The sequence below is a fragment of the Xiphias gladius genome, chromosome 9 (assembly GCF_016859285.1).
Source record: "Xiphias gladius isolate SHS-SW01 ecotype Sanya breed wild chromosome 9, ASM1685928v1, whole genome shotgun sequence".
Classification (NCBI taxonomy): Eukaryota; Metazoa; Chordata; class Actinopteri; order Istiophoriformes; family Xiphiidae; genus Xiphias; species Xiphias gladius.
This window is the reverse complement of record NC_053408.1, coordinates 16,271,028-16,291,124: the sequence shown is the minus strand read 5'-3', so window position 1 is coordinate 16,291,124 and position 20,097 is coordinate 16,271,028. Positions and strand designations below refer to the sequence as shown.

Here is a 20,097-nt window from a genome sequence, read left to right as displayed (position 1 = left end):
GCGTTTACACTGGGAAAAAATAAAATAAAGTACTGTATACTAAAACAGTTCGCATACTAAAAAAATACTGGCTTTTTGAGCGTGTTGTTGATGCATACTTCTCTCCCACAATTAAAACCAAAATTTTACCTCCAAATAAAATGGTTGAGGTAGTCTAAAAAAACTGGTGGTTTACAACATGTCTGGTGCCACTCAAGTTTAGGGCATCCGAAAAATTTATTTTAGCTGTGATAGTGTTTTGTACTTAGCCGAGACCAAGTCATTTTAATGCATAGGCCTAATAATTAAGCATTCAAGGTTAGTGGCTATGAAAAGCCTGCCTGATGCTGTTTTATTAATGTTTAATTTTTCTGGGATTTTTAGAGGGCATAACTTGATTAGAGTTAAGTCTTTAAACAGTCAAGCAACAAGTACTCAGTCCATGAGTGTGTGTACTTGTACAGTAGGTAGGCGTAAATGTGACATTTTACAGCAACGGCTTTGAGTGCAAACATTTCACTTAGCTGCCTGTCTGCTCCTCATGTTATTTCACTATCATACTTAATTTTTTCTTGCTGTACCTGAGTCATTTAGTCCAGTTGTATGTTTGTACTGATTTTAATCTGCACCCTCAACACATCCCCACTGTCAGCCACTTCCTCTCCAACCATCGCATTCTTCTTTCTCATCCTCTCCTCCTCTCTGATTGTGTACTTTGTTCCATCAGGCTCTGTGTCACTCTCAGATCAACATTTAAAAGCCATAAATGATGTATAATTCATTCCATGCAGCTCTGCTCGCACAGCAGATTAGATTTATGTATGACTGCCTCCCCTGACCCACAATATCTATCTCCTGGTACCTTGCTAAATTATAATGCATTTCAAATCATCCCAGGTTCTTTTGTGAATGTGAAAACCAGCCACTTTTCTTTGGAATTTCTTGGTAAAAAGTTCAGTTAAGCTGAGGTTTGTGTGGAGCCCTGTCTGATTTCAGAAGTTGTTCTCAGCATAATTTGAAAAGCTTGATTAGCTGTATACAACATTAAGGTTTTTAAAACATTTATACACTGTATCTATATCTGTCATAATGAGTGTGGTACCCTCATGTGACTATTGTAAACAACTGAATGTTTGCGAAACCCCTCTGCCAGCCAAACTGTAGATTTCTCCACATGCTAAGGTGGTGTGGATGGGGCCGTAGTAAGAGAGATACTTGGCATTTAAACAGTTTGGAGGATGGTGTCTTTTTTTGTCTTTACAAAACAAAAACACACACGCAAAGTGTAAAGCATGGATTAAACTGTGTGTTTATTTGCTCTAACGAAGGCCGAAACGTTAGCCTGTCCAGCTGTCTAGCTTATTACCTACAGTAACAAACAAATGATACTTCTAAAGGGGCTTATCATTAGCTAACCAGATGACATTAGCATGTAGGGTTACAAGTTACATTTGATCATTTTTATGATGTATGTAGCCATCAAGTACATATCTAAGACCCATTTTACAAGATTAGTTTTAGAACAAGTTAACAGGAAACATTAAAAGGTCAGCCAGAGACAGCATTTTCAAACAGCTCATGGAGCTAATGTTAGCTTAAATTGATTGCCAACTACATCTGATAAAATCTGCCAGTGACAGACATTATTTCAGGTGCAAAAACTGATTCCGGTCACCAGCTAGAGATGAGAAGTGCTTTTGTCTACCTCTGTCCAACAGAGGCTGCCAGTGACAATCTGTTTGTATGCGTCCTGTTTGCTTAATGGTTTATTGATGGTAAAAATCAACACCTTTAATAGCCTGTCTACTTGCCGGGAATTGCATTTTTTGCAGCTTTCGTACAAGCCAGTGTTTGAAAAGAAGATTATTATCATTATCTTCAGAAATACGTGATTTCAGTGCACATCTGCAACCTGCTAGACATGTATCAACATCAGTTCTGAGAAGAAAATTAAACACATGCTTAAGTATCCTTCGCTGGCTCCAACAGGCCTGGAGTGAATGTTTTAATAACAAGTGCTTGACTTCTGCTGAAATTTGCAACACACAACTTGAATTTTTTACAGAATAATATTAGTCTGAATAGGAAAATACAGCTGTGAAAATGCAGAACAAGCCTACTTTGCCAACCAGCACTCTGTCCAGAACCACCTTTACCATACCAGCATTAGCTCAGTCCTAAATTATTTACTGTTTTCTGATTGTGTTTGCCAACTGACATCTCAGGTTTCTCCATCGCTACATCCACACTCCTACACTGTCTACCCATCTGTGGTTGAAGGAATTCCACGACTGCTTAATCCACGAGCGTGGCCATCGCTGCAACATTTGTTTATAGCAGCCCTTATTTATTTTCTGGGATGATCTGCTAACAGCAGGCACAGGCCACACAGGTTCATGGAGGTAATAAGCAGGGGAGGCAGAATAGAAGAAGGAAAAAAGAGAGGAGAGGGAGAGACAGAGAGTGATGGTAGCTAAGCCGTGTTTTTATGGAGGATAATTTTCCTCCCCAGAAGGCAGTGATTGGCATTAATTACCAAACAGGTGCTAACATTGATGAATCTCATAATTAACCAGTTTAGATTTGGTTCATTTGGGAAGACATGAGTATGAGGCGGTGGGTGCAGAAGCGTTTATGTGAATGAGCATGTTTCCAGTGTGCGTATGCATGCATAGTAAAAACAGAAGTGAGAGATGAAAAATAAAATGTCAGAAAGAAATAATATGCACATATGCACGTACAGTAAGAACACATGCAAATGTGTGCGTATTTCTAAGTCTGTGTTATTCTTTCATCCTCGAGGGGCCTGTTTCAGGTATAGAACTCACAGAACGTCCATAGTCTGGATTTCAATATGGAGTGTTAGTGACTCATTTTTGTCTAAATGCCACTGAGGAAGCATTTCCATCATGAGAATAATACATTTCTAAGGGAAAACCCTCATCAGTTTGCAGACAATGCGACTGTTTATAACCTTATGTGAAGACTGGAGCATTGCTCTGGAACTACAGTGAGCTGTTGATTCATTAAGTGTATATACTGTCTTTAGTATTTGCTTGTCTTTTGGCCTTCAGAGCAGAGAGAATGTATGGGTCTGCGCATGGATCCTAGAAGGTGCTGGCTCTACAAACATTATAATGTACTATGTAAAAATGGACCTTTCCACACTTCCCCAAAGATGCTAGAATGGATTGATATCTGGGGACCATGCAGTTCAGTGGAGGTACGCTAGGAAATCTCTCCTGGAGCCATTCGGTGACAATGCCAGTTCTGCTCCATGGTCTGTTATTATGTAAAGAGGATGGCTGCATGAACATATACAGTATGAGCATATGATGCTTGAGCATTATTCTGAACCAGGATCCTGATTCAGGTTCCTTTGTCCATCAGCATTAGGAACACTTTTTTGATGAAATTCTCCTTTTCTCCTCTTATCCACAAGTTATAGTATGTCTGTTCTCACTGTTTTTGGTGGATCAGTGAAACAGTTGTACTTGAAAAGCCAAAGGCAGCAACCAGTTTGAATATGATAGAACCAGCCTATCGCCAACAATCATGCCACATTCAAAACCACCAAGGTTATTCATTTGCCCTTTCCAACATTAAGTTACACCTACTGATTCAATTACAATGGCTAACATCAACTGATGCATGAACTGCTGGTTTTCACACACCAGAAGTCATGTGACATATAACTGGTTAGAATGTACAATAATGTATTAAAGCAGAGATTGTTTCAAATAAATTGGCACAACAATATAAATGTAGCCAAGTGTTCGTCCCCTCAATGCTTTTTGCTCAGGGCTCTGGGTTAGTTTTGGAGGGCTGCTGGCAGCGCAGACAATGCCCAGCGGGATAAGGTGGTGGGGGGTCGTCCATATGGGGATTTCCTTATGACCCACTTCCTACCCAAGTGCTGCTGCACAGAAGGCATCTCTCATCGCCTGCCTCACCCGCTCAGCAGCATTCTTCAGGTAGAAGGAGGTGTCTTTCTCTGCTCGCACTGGTTCCCTCGCACTCCCTGTTGCCAAGGCACAGAGCGGTGCAGAAGGGCCGACAGTTTCATTGCCACTCTGCAGAACCATTGCTTTGCATAGACCATCACATGAGTGCAATCAAATAGCATTTAGCAGATATAAAGTACAGTATGTGCATAAAGCAAAAGCACAAAGAAAAAAAACAAAGAAGGTAATTTGCACAGAAAGAAGCTCTCAACTGTTGCACAAATGGAGACTCACAAGTACAAACACCCATGTGAGAATGTGTGCCCATTCATTAGAGATAAAAGTGCAAGAGCATGTACACTCAAGTAGTACATCTATTTACATGCATCCCTATATGCTTCCATTTCTGTTGTTCATTCTGTTGTTACAGTTTTTCCAGCCAGTGTCTCTCTCACAAAGACACAGCAACACTCAGTACGCTTTAAACAGTACACAATGACGTACACTCACCGATGCTCACTGCCAGTGGTTGTGTTCTCCTGCTTATAAATGGAGCGAAGCGGCCGGTCTTTCTTCAGTAACCTACTTTTTCTCTCCCCTCTATCTTTTCACTTGCATCCCTTACTGTCGGAGGCAGTATGGATATCTTTCTCGAGTTGATTCCTGCAGCAAGGGCCATCAATATGTGCTGTATTTAGTTTATATCACTAATATTAGAACATCACTGAGGCCTGGATGAATCGACAGTCCCTGCGACAGAGTGTGGGATTCACTAACAGGCTAAGCCTCCCCTCTAAGTGCGGAGATCCCTTGGGGCCACTCTGAGGTAATAATGTTGCATTCTCCCCAAATTTGATATCTTTCATGAGCTGGAGGAAAGCAGGAGAAAGGGATCATATGCCCCTGGATATGTGTGGTAGGGTAGTCACAGTGCTCTGACCTGCTCTTTGAGCTGCAGCTAGACAAGAGGGCAGAGAGACCATCAGATAAATACTCAGGATGCTTTTGACAACAGATGGACGGAGTGAGCAGGGAACTGAGTGAGAGGAGGAGTCACGGAGAGAAAGAGAAGACAGATAAACAGGTACACAGATAAGAGTGTGTTGCCTACCATGTGCTGATATCAGACAGGCATATGGCAGCAACGCAGAGGCAGAGACAGGGGGAGAAGAGAGATTACTCTACACACAAAGACTCTCAATCTGGCCCTATGGTCGTCTCTACCCCGCTAGTAAACTAATCCCACTACAATAAAGCACCCAATCACATTCACATTAAGCAAGTACCACTTTCACAGTCCAGTAGGGAGTACACACAAACCCGCATCCAAGAACATACCGCGGAATGGGTGACGTAAAAACCTCCCGTCAGGTTACCCCTGGGGGGCGAACAGAAGGCAAAATCAGTGCTTTTAACTAAAGGAGAAGAGGAACATGAGACAGATTTTGTACTTCACAGATGGAGCCATGTTCAGGATGCAAGGCTATGCTGCTGACTCGCTTTGACCCACTCCCACTCATTGTTGATGTTTTGTCTTGTGGGTTTTTTTGGGGGGGGGGCCTGAAAGAGAAACAAAGAGAGGAATGGATTGTGGTCAGAATGTTGTTGTTGAGGAAACTCCTAAATGTCAGAAACTCTGCGAGCAGAGCAAATTACGTCTGTGCATGATGACAAAGCGTCATGTTATCGAGCTGTTGTGCTTTGAGCCAGTTCTAGAAAGTGTGTAACAAGGCTTATTTGTACTGTAGCTCTCTAGACGTACAGCTCGAAGCCCTTCCTTTCTTTCTTCCCAAACAAACAAAAGCCTGTTAATTGCGGTCTAGGGTTGATTAGATTGTTCTGATGCCATGTAAAGTGCAACTGCTTGCATTTAACTCCGCGGCTCGCCTGAATTCAGCAATTATTGTCATGCATTTCTCATCCTGCTGCTGCTGGCTGCGGAGGGATGAGCAAGGGGAAATCAGCCTACTGCCCCGTCTTGTCTTCGCGGGCCAAGAAAAGCCCCTCACAGCTCTGCTCCGACACTTAAACCTGCCAGGGATTCAGCCCAAGGGCCAGGTGCAGCAGACTAAAGCTTTTAAACATAAAGCTTCTCTTCAGCAGAGCAAGTGGAGCAGCCTGTGGGTCAGAGACTGCAGGGAGAATAAATTCTGAGGTTACACTTAATTAAACACTATCAGCTATCAGAATCCTGCCTTCAGTCTGGCTGCTGGATTAAGTATTACGGTGAGAACGATGTAAGAGTTTAGCCTCTATTAAAAATCAGATACCAACTGTTGCCTGTAGAACACAGCTAACAGCAATTAGTTAAATAAAATATATAAAATGTAATTAGGCATTTTTAACAAAATAATCTAAGATCAAAGCTCCACTTGCTAGCTTTTGAAACTTTCAAGTGCATGTCATGGTCTTTATTCAGGGTGCTTTTGAGACTTTTCTGAGAAAATATTAAAGCATTACTCCAGTGATTTTGTCACTTTCTAAAGTTTCTAAGTTTTAATGGATCAAGCTCCAAAAAGGCTGGATCCTACATTACTCATAATCCATCTTCCTTGTTTCCAAAATGTCCACTTTTTCCCAACTTCACATCTCCAGTTTGTAATGCAGGCTGTCAGCTAAAATTTTTCAAGTTTCAAGCCAAGTTGAAAAAATAACCCTGATGATGTCATCGGGGTTATTGTTTCAAACTTTGGAAAGCTCCCTCCGGAGCCACACAAGACATTACACAACTGTTTTCACAGTCTGAGTATTACTCCATGTGACAAGTAAACTGAAATGTGTAAAATCAATGCCCTCTAATTAGGCTCCAATTCAAGGATACTGAGTACACTATTGTATACTGGACTTTTGCTGATTACAAAGTAAATTACAGATTAATGTCACATTCTTTCAGTTTAAATCACATATGTTTTCCTTTACTTTTGTCATCATGAATACCATAACTACCCGACAGGCTCTCATAGGCAACCATTGGAAAGCAGTGTCCTGCCTGTCTCTCTGCTGTGGTATCTGGGTCGGCACTGCTGACATGTTGCCAGAGGTGTCAGCCCCCCGTGGAGACACACATCATTATCATCACCATCTCCCACCGCCTCCCTCCCTCTCTGTCTGTCTCTCTTTGTCTCTAGCAGCATGTTGCCCTGAGTTGATGGAGCGGCAGTCCCACTGTTGAATCATAACCCTGGAAGAGGGGGAAACAGCACAGCTCAGTAAGTCAAGGTGGCACTGCAGTGGTAGCATCTTGCCAATCAAGCAAACAACGCTCGGTTAAAGCCAAACATTTAAACGAGCTCTTGAAAAAAGAGACTCAGAGGGAGAGGAAAGAAAAGGTTAGAAGGGGACAAACATAAAGGACACTAACATTCAAAACTGGCAAAAATTCATGAACAATCAGGGCATGACTTAAAAATTTAACATTTTTCTGTGAGCGAGACAGAAGATCGTTGAGAAAAACAATAGGCCCAGATGTTATTGCAGACATGCTCTGTTTCCTTGAGTGGTGATCCATCATCATGATGAATAAGGGCTCCGCCTTGTCAATCATGTGTTTTGGTGGAGCAGGTATTTATTTCTCTGTTTTCGTTGTCTGCTTGTCTCTCGCTCTCTGTGGCTTGCTGACTGATGAGCCCTGTCACAGGGAGAAACACCCAGTCTGTAGACACCAGAGTTGACTGCCCAAGGCACTTGAGAGATACAATCATGTGACAGAAACCTGAATACTGGTATTTTGAAATACCAAGAAAGAAAATTTCTTTCAAATATTTTGGGGCTCGCAGGAGTGTGTGAAGGAAAACATGCATACCGTCTGAAAACGCATAATCTGTTTTCAGGGTTACATTTGCCCTCTTACCACAAAATTGTTTGCAGGAATGCACCAATCCAACGTTTTCTCTCCCGATACCATAACTTTGCAGATACTGAGTACCAGTTCGATACCAGCATTCTCTTTTTCCCAAGTTCAAAGTCTGTATACCTCACAGCACAGAACTCATTGGAATAATTTTTACGTAAGCTAACATGAGACCAGGGATTTCTGTTGCACAAAAACTAAGTTGACATGTCCACCTTGACTAAATATATGTAACTGATAACAGAAATATATATATATTTTCCATTATATTTTATAATGACATAGACAAAGAGACTTTTTTAGATTTGGATCAGTTACCTAAGGTGATCTGATCTGATAAACGATCAGTGCATCCCTAAACATGTACTCATGTATTCATATATGTCTTGCTTTTCCACTAACTGTAAATTAGATCATACTTGGGAATTTAGTCTTCTAAACCTTGCTGCCTTTCATTTATATGGACACTGATACTGCCATGCCATGAATTATTTTACAGACAGTGATGTCAAGTGTCTTTGCAGTGACAGGATGTGGAAATAAAACTGGTCTTTGGTCCCTGAAGTAGCCATTGTGGATTCTATTGCCAGATCGACATTGGGGCAGAGTCTGATGTTATTAAGCATCCGCACTTCGGCCAGGTGTGACGGATCCACATTAAATACAGTTTCTTTGTCAATGTCATTCAATCAATCAGTTATATTCATTAAGTCATAGCTTTTGGCAACACAGCGTCATGTTACCTTACATAAAATGATCCCAATGAGTTCCACTGAATGTGCTACACAGATTTTAAATTTGGGAAAAAGAGAGCGCGAGTATTGGATCAGGAATTGGTATCGACAAATACCCTCAGTCGAGGTATCTGGTAACTGGTAAGAAATAAAGTCAGATTAATTACTGAATCTTCATTATAATCTGAGGTTTTTCAGCGGTTGTTTTAGCATTGAAGTTACATTAGTATTGCAAACCTCAGTGTTGGTAGCCTGCCATGCCACTTATGTATTAATTGAAGCTCATTCGACCATTACAAGGCCAGTGTGCTGTTTGATTTCTGGTTGACTTGATTTCTTGTTAATGTGATTATGCCTGAATTGCAGTTATTAGACAGTAGTTCGCAGCTTTCTTTCTAAAAAACTTTTTGCACATTCCGTTTTCTACCCGGTGTTCTCCCACATATCTGCCAGCACTCAGCAGTGCAGAGGACTTTTGGTTTTAAGCCTCTGATAAACAGTTCTTGCTATCCGGGGGTGTTATTTTGCATTTCATTTGCTCTAGTGCCCTTCACATGTCAGTTGTTTCCATCTACTTGTGCTGTGTAGATGCCACAATGTAGATTCTTTTCTGTTTAAATATGTGTGTGAAGTCAGTCGCAGTGACACTTAGCAATGCTGTTACAACTGGGTGCCCCCATCTGCCACAGTTTAGGATTTGATACAGATAGAAATCTAAGAAACCTGTCATTGCATACAGTATGGATTCACGGGAAATGAATTTTCAATGGAAGGGTCTCATGGGACAGTGATGGCCATTATCAGAACTTTTATTCCCACACAGCCTATTTTTAAAACACAACTCCCTTGGACTTAGATATTTGTACTTTAAACAGCCATAAGGTCTTTATAGATATCAGAGTGATATCTTACTATTGACCAGTGACTAGCTCTAACAATGTCCTGTGAGACACGAGTCAATGCATTGTCCTGTGACAGGACAATGCAAGAGGGAGACAGTTGTTGAATCCAGCTGCAAATGCTCCACTGTGAATAGGAGAGAGAAAAATAAGGAACAATAGAAATCGATAGCTCATCATAATGAGGAAGGTATGACGGAAGGCCGTAATCATAAAAGGGTGCAGCGGAAGTCATTGTGCTTTCAAGGGCTCAGGGAGGACCAATTAAGGGTAGATAAGCTATTCTCTCTGCTATCATTTCCCGCCGCCATTTCCCATGACAGACTTTTCAGTAATACGGTCTCCCTGTATCGCACTCCTGTCTGTTTAATGGTCAGCCCTCATGGGAATTATTCAGAGATATGTGATCGGTTATGGAGCAGAGTTGTCTGCACACATTTCTCTGTGTCTCTTGAGCATTTCACGACAACCTCTCCCTCATGTCACCCCTCTGAGCTCTCTCTCTCTCTATCTCTTCTTAAATGGAAGTGTACTGATGCACTAATGAGCATAGACAAAGCTAGCAACATATGCTGATGATAATGAGATGAACAATGTTTGGAAAACAAGCCCATATATAACACTGAGAATCTGACACATTACTTTGGAGCAGACAGATAGTGTTGTCCGCTGAATGCAACACAGCAGCGTTACTGCTAAGCTACATGAAATATATCATTCATGGCCATGCACACCCAAGTCCTTAAGGTACTGTTTCTGCGCAAATAAATGGATGCTGGTGCCAGTGACATGTCTTTAAAATCACAAGATCCTTTTATCCTATTGCAAATGCCTAGATTTGCCCCCGCGTGCTCATGCAAGTTCTCATTTTGGTACTCTGAAACTTAATGTGTCTCTAAACTGCCGAGTCCTGCAGTTCAAAGCAGTAGTTCCCAGACGTACAGTACCGCCACAGCTGTCAGAAGAACTCAGGTAACCCTTCAAAGACACCACTCCACATATTACAAATTTGTTCAAAACTGGATGTTATTTAACACTATAAATATATAAAAGTTTATTTTGCTACAGTATTTTTTTTTATACAACTGAACTTTCAACTTTTAGGCTGGTTTAGTTAAGTTTGTATTATTAGAAGCTAGACGTTTCAACCATTTAGCCATTACTTTTGGCTCTTTCGACAATGTATCCATCCCTTTTAGCAAACCGTAGCAGATAAGCTGTTGAAAACAGCTCTTAGCTCCATATTTTAACCTTTTAATTTCAGCTATTTCGCCATTTATCCCAAAGCTACACTCTCTATTTCAACTGTTTAGTCATTACTTTTAGCTAACTATTTCTCCATTGTTTTCAGCTAACTGTTTCAACAGTTTACCCATTACGTTAAGCTAACTATTTGAACTTTTATTCACCATTTTTAGCTACCATGTCTATTTCAACCACGTATCCATTATTTCTAAGTAACTGTTTAGACTTATCTGCTTGCTACCTGAACACCTTCTCAATCCCAGCATGTGGTGTTGAGGCGTTACAGGTGGCTATATGGGTACATACAGTTTTCAGTAAAATCCTAATTTCCAATTTTCAAATTATTTGAGCTACTCGGAAATCTTTCCACATATCCCCTGGCAACTGCAATCCCTGGAGTACAAGTAGCCCTGGTTAGGAATCAGGGATGTAAAGGCTATTCAGTGACTTTTGAAGCACCTCTAAAAGCTTTGAGCTGTTTGCTTGACTCTCATAAAGCCGGCACTCTTTCAAGGTCTAAGCATCGCTGTCAAATAGTTTCTATCTGTGAGCTTTTTGGTCCCTACACTTCAAACTTGCAACCCTTCTGCAGACAGTGCCAGCAGGTAGCAAGACCCAGGGAGCCTCAGACATATGTTCTTGTCTCGCTTTTTGTCTCTCTCTCATGCCAGCAAACTTTATTGTTTATATATCACAAGCTTCTGATGACCCCATGCCCACTAATCACATAGGGCCGACCTATTCACCTCAGGGCCCAAACACGCCTTTTTTACTCAGGCCTCCACATGAACTCATTCACCTCACAGCCCGCCATACCCAGAGGGTTTTTACACCTGGTTCCTGGCATAATTCCATTGCGTTCAACGGTCACATATATGGAACGAAGTGATGAGGTCAAGACAGAAGTGGTGCTTGTTATGTACTGCATACAGACAAGAGGGCAAATAAAGAGAAAGCACTCGATTCCCGCCTCACACAGACTCTCACATAACCTGCTTATCATTTTCAGTGTGACTAAATATGCATATGCAGAAAAACAGAGGACCCCACACACTCCTACTTACACATAAGGATGTGTGTACGCTGTCACATAAGGGTGAATTATCTGGACAAGTCAAGAGCTCTTACAGCTACATAATCAATACAGAAGACTTAACACTTTAAACAATGTTTTGTAGTCTCAGGAAGCTGTTATGGTCACAGAATTTGTATACTAACTGTTCTGAACTAATATCACAAAGATATTTATCGTCGATCCCATTTTCACAGAACAAAACATGCAGCAGCTTTAGACAACTGCGCACATCTCATCTTTTCATTGTCAGGCTCTATTTACGCTGGTTTTCATCGTCGGTGAAGACTTCTGTGTCAACATCTATTCAACATCAAACGTTGCTTGGTTATACGCAAAGATGACTCATGAAACTGCCTTTTTACCAAACTAGAGCAAGTCTTTCAATAAAACATGTGTGCTTTTTTGACAATGCTTGATAAAGCTGTTAGGATGTGACCTAGAACAATCTCAGAGGAGGCAAACAGACACGTGAAGAATAAGCGGAGAGAGATGAACAGACAGATCGACAGAGCAGCAGGCAACATAACATAGGTTGCATAACAATGACTTTTTCAGTACAGTACAGCCGGCCTGCCTGTTGATATGTGGGCGTGGGTGACTGCGGGACAATGCGAACTCGCCGTGTGCTGCAGAGCAAATACTACACCAGAGAATACGGTTGCCATGACAAGAGAGAGAAAGAGAGAGATGGAGAGGGTTGAGTAATGACAAAGAGGCAGTTTTGCAACTGAAGGAAAGAAGAGGATTTATCCATTTGCAGAGTGAGGAGAAAGAGGGAATAATAGATGAGTCAGCTGCTTACAATTTTCAGTGCCGAATCAAACAAGCAGCGAAATTACACTGTACAGCCAGTAGCAATGGACCCAGGCCAAGCATGAGATAGAAGCACTCCTACATACATGTGCTCTGGCTCTCTCACGATGTCTCTGTCTCTCTTTGTGTTTTTTCTTCTTCATTTTCTCTTGCACAAACACAACTATACAGTATACATTAAGGGACAGAGTTGAATGTGTTGTCTACCATATTTCCCCCCATTCAGTATGTAGCAGAAGAGAATATTTTCTTGTTTGGGACCTGAGAAAAGCACAGATACCCGTTCTGCCCCGGGTGGATTGCCTCTCTGCTCCATGCTGGATGTCTGGCTTCCCACGAGGGAGACAGTGTGGCTTTGAAATCACTCAGTGTTTTGGTGCCTTACGACTCTGCATCTGCAGAGTTATATAGTGCATACTCATGTTGTGCATTGCTGACTGTACTGTCTGTTTCCTGGCGGTCATAAGCTCATCAGATGCTGTCTCATCAGTGCAGTCACTTTTACTGTATTCCTGACATTCCTGTCTCACTGGCATACATTTCAGAACCAATGCAATGCTTTCCCCAAAAAACCTTTACCGTAGTCTTCTATGATGACTTCATATAAATAAATGCCCAGTTTCCTCTTGTCAGTGACTGATGTAGCATTGCAATAATTCAGCCTTAAGCCAATTTAAAGCCAATTTTATGATATACTTTTGCAAACAGAGAGTGTTGCGAGTGGTTCTTTGGAAAAAATGGTGTACAGGAAGTGATAAATCTTTCATATTGGTCAGCAGTTATCTTGCACAGCCAGACATCCATCTTGTCAAGCTAACGGAGGTCTGAGGAAAATCATAATAAGTGACCTTTAGAAATCTTCTCACAGCTATTCAACCGACTGTTAGATGAACACACCCTCCGATGGACAATAAACCTGGATGGATTTGATTGTAAGTCAGAATTCCATGGATTCCATACTTAAGTTGGAAAATACAATAAACCTTTTTTTCATGTGAGTTTCTGTATGTCTTCTCAAAAGTGACATGGCATTAACTGAAAACAACTCCCACACAGCCAGCAGTAAATATAACTTTTTCAAGTCTGTGTGCTAAACTTAACCCTTACAATTACAATCTTAGCACGGCAGGTTTGTTTTGCCACCTTTCCCATGCAGCTAAAAATGCGCAGATGTTATAAACCAAACGCTAGTTCGCTGTTGTGTTTCATGATTTCTTACTCCGCCTCTAACCTTTTCTAATATAACTAACCTCTGAGCTTCCTCGTTGAGCTTTCCTCTTTGAGATGTTGCTTTAGCTAAGCAAGAATATAGCAATAGCAACAGTGGCTAGTTTAAAATAAGTAGGAGAACACTCCAGCTAGCACAACCTGGCAGCCATCTTACCATCATTGCAAATGAAGAATATAATGCCGCCCAAACAAACTCTAAGCACACAAAGAATGCATTATGCATGGACAGGACATTGTTTTCAATGGTAAACATGGATACATTCTCCTAAACAACTGCATTAGTCAAATTCCAGTTTTACCATTAAATTCTGATTGATATGAAGTTGACTTTTATTGTTGGCACATGAGTGCAAAGATTGAGAACTTGAAGAGGAAATCTGGGAGATATTACTCAACACTTCCACCATACCAGGACTTATAATAGAAAAATGCCATATGCTAGGTGAACAATATACAAGAGGATAAAGATATCACGTTAAAACATGATTTATACTAAACCCACATCTTGTAACTGAATGATAAGTTCCTTTTATGATGTTAACACTTGACGTAGCGCATTATTCATGTCAGTTGTACGGCTATCTGATTTATTTACAGTGGACTTAATTTGTAACTTAATGTGTTGTAGCTTGTCCGCTACCTCACGCCACGCATGCACGTTTTTATTTCAGCGAATCATCACACTGCTACAATGTACACACTACACAATATTCTACCTAATATCCATGCTTGCACATCGATTGGCTAGGGCAGTCCATTGCTGAATGGCGCGCATTGCACGGCAGGAAAGGTAGAGCCTGGACCAACGTTTTTGCTGCAGTACCCTGCAATTTTTGGCAGAACTGTCTGCAGAGGAACCCCTGCTGCACCAGTCGAGCCTCAATGAAATGAACGGAGGAGCCTGCATATTTAGCCACTTTTTCTATTGTGTAAAACCCCTTTTAAAGGATTACATTCCCTTACAGAATTACATCCACAGTCAACAATAAATATTTTCAATAGAATCCACAATGGCTACTTCAGGGACCAAAGACCAGTTTTATTTCCACATCCTGTCACTGCAAAGACACTTGACATCACTGTCTGTAAAATAATTCACGGCATGGCAGTATCAGTGTCCATATAAATGAAAGGCAGCAAGGTTTAGAAGACTAAATTCCCAAGTGCAGGAGTTCTATTAAGAGGATGACTGGGCTGCCACTTTAAAGAATCCTAATCATCCATCATCAGTCTTTTATTTTGAAATCACTGTAACAAATCTCCTACACAGTAGTGGTGGTAATAGCTACTGTACTGTACCTCCACTAAGAACTCCAGATTGTGTAATCATAATCATATTTGTGTAGATGTAAAGGAGAATTGTTGTGGGATCTAAGTTTTCTCTTTATTTTCCATTTTATTTGACCAAAACCTAAAAACAATTTAAGCTTGTAATATCCATTAAGGATTCCCAACTATATCCAATTTATTTTCCTTTCTTTGTATTGTGCTGCTTACCTAATCCTGGGGGAAAATCCCAAAGACTGTCATGACCTTACAGGATCAGTTTGTTTTGGTTCAGGTGAGGCACTGTGACCAAACCCACAGTCCCACTGGAATCCTCCATCATCCTGACAGACATCCTGGAGTCAGCTGTTAGTCATCCAGGTAAATAGGTTCCCAGTCTGATGATGTCATCCAGGGTGCTGTGTTTGTTTTCACTCTGAGCCGCTGAGTGTGTGTGATCTTTTTCACTTAGATCAAAATGCAGGGATTAGAGGGTTTTGACTGAGATGGATCCTGGGCCAGATTTAAATGGGAGAGTAGAACAATAGGATGGAAGTAGTATAATAATTGGACATTTCTTTATTCATTCTCTCAAGACTGTATGCGGCCAGGTTGGCAATCATCCATGTTTGGTTCAAATTCCTGTCATCTTTGTCACATTTGTCAAGCTACTGAGCATGTCAAAGGAGCTTACAAAGTATTTCTATGAAGCTTAAATAATTACAGCACTTTGTAAGCAAACAGTAGCGAGGAGAAAAGATTGTTGACTGTTTTCGGGAGTCAGTACTGGAGGTGACTACAGGTGAATGTTAGTGTGATTCAAAGAGACAGGCAGCACGGAATATTAATTCTTGTCATGGTTCTTAGAAGCAATAGACATGAACGGACCAAAAAGGTCTCTGAAGGGACAATTAGCAGTGCAAATTTTATTGACTGGAACACTTATATTTTTGTGTTATAATGTGATAAACAGCAGAAAATGCTCTTCCCAAAGTGGATACTGAGTGTCCAATGAATCCACTGGTATACTTATTGTAACCACAAGCCCTGACCCTATGGTGCCGTTAGAATTTCTTGTATGAATCACATTCGTACTGTAAGCCTTCATGGGTTGTTGAATTGCTTTTGAATTTGGTTCTTTCAAACCTGGTTTACTTTTAAAAATGGCTGATGCAAATCCAACAGTTTTAACAGGTGCTGGATAAAGCAAGTGGTATTAAGGGCAAAATCTGAACCAGCACACTCATTTCTATGCCCTTGTAATAATTTTTACTATCTGTAACTACAATACTTTGAACCATCGTGGAAAAGTTGCAGCAACAGGTAATTAAATTATTATGGGAGCTTAATGAACAGTGTAAAGATCCGTCTTTTGCCTTACAACAAAGTTCACTATACTATTGTTTCCACTTACATTTAACGGAATAGTTTGACATTTTGGGAAATTTGCTTGTTTCCTTCCTGGTGGAGGGTAAGATGAGAAGATTGCCACCACTCTTATGTCTGTCAAAGACTGGAAACGGGGAAACAGCTAATTTGGATCTCTACAAAGGTATGGATTAAACAAATAAGAGCTTTAGAGGTACTGTGGGCAAATTTTGTTACCTTTGAACAGAGCCAGGCTAGCTCTTACCCCTTCTCCAGTCTTTATACTAAGATAAGCTAACCTTCTCCTGGGCTTGCTGTATTTTCATATTTACAGCACAGACATTTAAGTGCTATGTAAGCTCTCATCTATCCCTCAATTAGAAAGTGAATAAGTCGATTTTCTCAAAATGTTGCACTATGGCTTAAGCCAGAGTGCACCACAGTTGTAACCAGATGTTTATTTGTGGCCCTGTGAAACTATGATTTGATTTGCCAGCTTGTCACACATAACTGCCATCCAACTTGGCAGAGCAGACGTGTCCAATTTAATGCACTGTCTCTGTAGTCGCTCTGCTATCAGACTACTAAACTCTGTCTCACAAGAATTTTATTAGCAACATAAGGATCATTTGCAGACAATCATAATTTAGTATACAGTACAAATGTGAGGTAGTCTCCTCTTGTAATTGTGGGTCTTACAACTGTGCTGGCATTTCTGTGAATGTTCATGGATTCACTGCAAACCAGTTCATGGCAGAGTGCCTGAAAATACGGAGGTGCACCTGTACTTTGATAGGATATTGCATTTTAATTGCGCTCCTCAACCAGACAAAATCCATTATGAAAATTGGGGACCTCGTGCCAGCCATTTTGGCGTCCTATGAAAGCAGCGGACTGGCTTTCATCATGACTAGAGTGAGTGTTTTCTTTTTTTGAGAAATTCTATTAAATTCACTAGAGATGGGGGTTTCATCATCATAATGACTCAATGCCTTTAGCTCCATTTCTTCCTTATTCCTGCTATACATGGATGTCTCTCTTCCCGTCTCTCTTTTCTCCCCCCTCCACAGCGTACAGCCGGCCCCCTTCACTCAGCCTCCATTTCAATTTACTTAAATTCATGTAGCCTTCAGTGAGCCAGTATTGCTAAACCATTTCAGTACATCACAAAGTGTTTACCCAAGAAGTGTATCAGAGAGACACTGCATGAGTGGCATTCAAATCCAATAAAATAGTCAGAAAATGTTTCAAGCTTGCATTTTGCAGTCATCGAATTTCCAGTTTTGGATGTGCTTTTTCAAGTTGTCAATATGAATTTGCATCACATGTCTTTTCCTTTTCACTAAGCACCATTGGATGTTTCATCACAACGGGGATACTTGTCTCTTATTCTTTCTTCTACACAGCCTGACACTGTTTCTTACTCTGATGCTCTTTTTAATTGTCTCTCCCTGTCTTCCTTGTCAGTCAGTGTATGTGTGTGCGTGTGTGTCTGTGTGTGTGGTTTGAGTCAGTGCCAGGGCTAAGTGATTAATTAGCAACAACACAACTTGCTTTGCCTTGACAGTTAAGTGGTGGAGCTTTAAGGCATTTGAGCGCACCTCGTGGCTCAACAATGCACCGCTGAGATGAAGCTGGTGGAGAAAATGGTGGAGGGAATCAATGTAGTCGGGTTGTGGCCATGCAGCGTTCTCGTCTGTTTGTTGTGGGGCAACACAAGGCCATCTGTCTGAGCACCTATAAGAGGGCGAAGGAGAAGGATGGGGGAAGAGCTTGTATTTATAGGACTATGTTGAGATGGTTCATCTTTTAAGGTGTGTCTATGTTCTTGTCTTGCACTGTCTGTGTGAATGATTTTGTACAGCAAGAGATGTGTGAAGCACCACACACCTCCATTATTTCTCTGCCAGAAATTTCTATAACTTCCTTCTCACTCTCTTCTTTCTTTATGCATCCTCATGCCTCTCCCTTCATCCTATTTCATTTTTCACTTTCTCCTCTTGCTCTCTATCTCCTAAGTTTTACTTACTTTTTCAAATTATCAAGTGGCAGTACTGGGGCTTTTAACAGAATGTGTTCACTTAGCAAGGATACCTTTGCCTTCAGCAACAGGAAATTGCAATTATCTGTCAGGCTCAGCGCAGCGAGAGAACAGTGCTGGAGAGGGTGTCCTCTGAATTTTGACACATATTTTAACACCCGGCTGTGCCTCAAAGTCAGACTGCGCAGTTCTGCTAGAGCAATTCCCCGCCGCTCTCATACAACTCTGTTGAGCTGCTGGTGCTGCCTTTCCTTTCCATCTGTACATTGGTGGATGTGTCATCTTGCCATCTGGTTTCTGTATCTTCCAGAGGAGGTGCGGCTTTAGGCAGCATTATATAACTGAAGTGTATAACTGAAGGATGATGGAGATCCATTGACCAGTCGATTTTGGCCATGGATGAATAGACTACTTTTAAAATGTGCTGGGGTGTGGAGGACTGATTACCTGCTAATCACAATCAGAATACAAAGCCTACTGCATTTTGTGGTAAATCAAAAACACAAGTTTTACTAATGGTTTACTACAGTTTAGAGGCAGCAATTTAAACCCACTGGATTTTTTCTAGCTGTTTTTGCGGAATGATTTTGGAGAGTAGACTGAAATTGAATATCACTTATTTAATTAGGGAAATACATTACAGTCAACAAATTCTGCAACCATCATACTGTGATTAATATAAGAAATCTGTTACTTCCTACTGCAACTTCCTACTGTTAAAGCCACAACAGGCAAATTCACATACTCATAAACAGTAATAGTAAAAAGATGTGTTGTAATGTTTTGAAAAAGCTGAGGTTTATGTCACAGGTAATGGCTTGATATCAAAATATATATGCACAAATATATGCATCGTGAGTCAGCTGTAATACATGAACACTGCAGGTTACAATTGAGAGTGCATCAAAGCTAGTTAGAAAGCAATCGAAACAGTTGAAAGCTGTTTAAAGGATAATTCTTCCATGCAACCTGTAAATACACGTAGTAGTATCGTAGTAAACTGCATCAACATTTCGCCCGCAGCGGTTTACCCCAACTACTTTTCATGCTGAAACGGCCGTTTATACTGTAGTGGAAAGATTTTTAGTAGGGCTGATTGTGAAGCAATCAACAGGTGGAGCACTGAGTGCTGAAGATCGCCCAAAAGTTACAACTCTGTCCAAGAACAATGGTCTCCAAACAGCATGCTGAAAGGGCTGATGATTTTCTGTCCTGCTACTGCAACAGTAATGACCTCAGGTCAGAACTATAAAGATGGTCAAGCGGTCCCTTAAAACTGCTCAGAAAAAATACTTTTAAGAGAATTCTGCCTGGTTGGCATTTTGTTTGTTTTTTTTCCGCCTCAAAGACGATGAAGTTTTAAGGAGAATTATTTTTCTACTTTCTACTTTCTGTTTTTAAAAATTAAACTTCTTTTATTGTGAGAAATCCTGATAATCCCGAGAAAAGACTGATAGATTCCCTTGAAATACTTTTAAAACTCACTGGAAATTCTTCAACCCCAGTCTAGTCCGAGTGCTCACTACAGACAATTCTCACACATTACCTGACACCGGAATTTGGGATGTGTTACCTCAGATAGAAAGGACAAAGGCTCTTTTTTGACGCAGTTCATCTTCCGTTTTTAGGCTGATAAGTCAAACGTACATAAAA

The 20,097-nt window shown here is 40.9% G+C and overlaps 1 protein-coding gene across 1 annotated transcript in view; it reads left to right on the top strand.

Moving 5' to 3' along the window:
• Positions 1-20,097, top strand: part of shisa9a (shisa family member 9a) — a 43,505-nt gene that overhangs the window by 12,294 nt on the left and 11,114 nt on the right. The window lies entirely within an intron of this gene.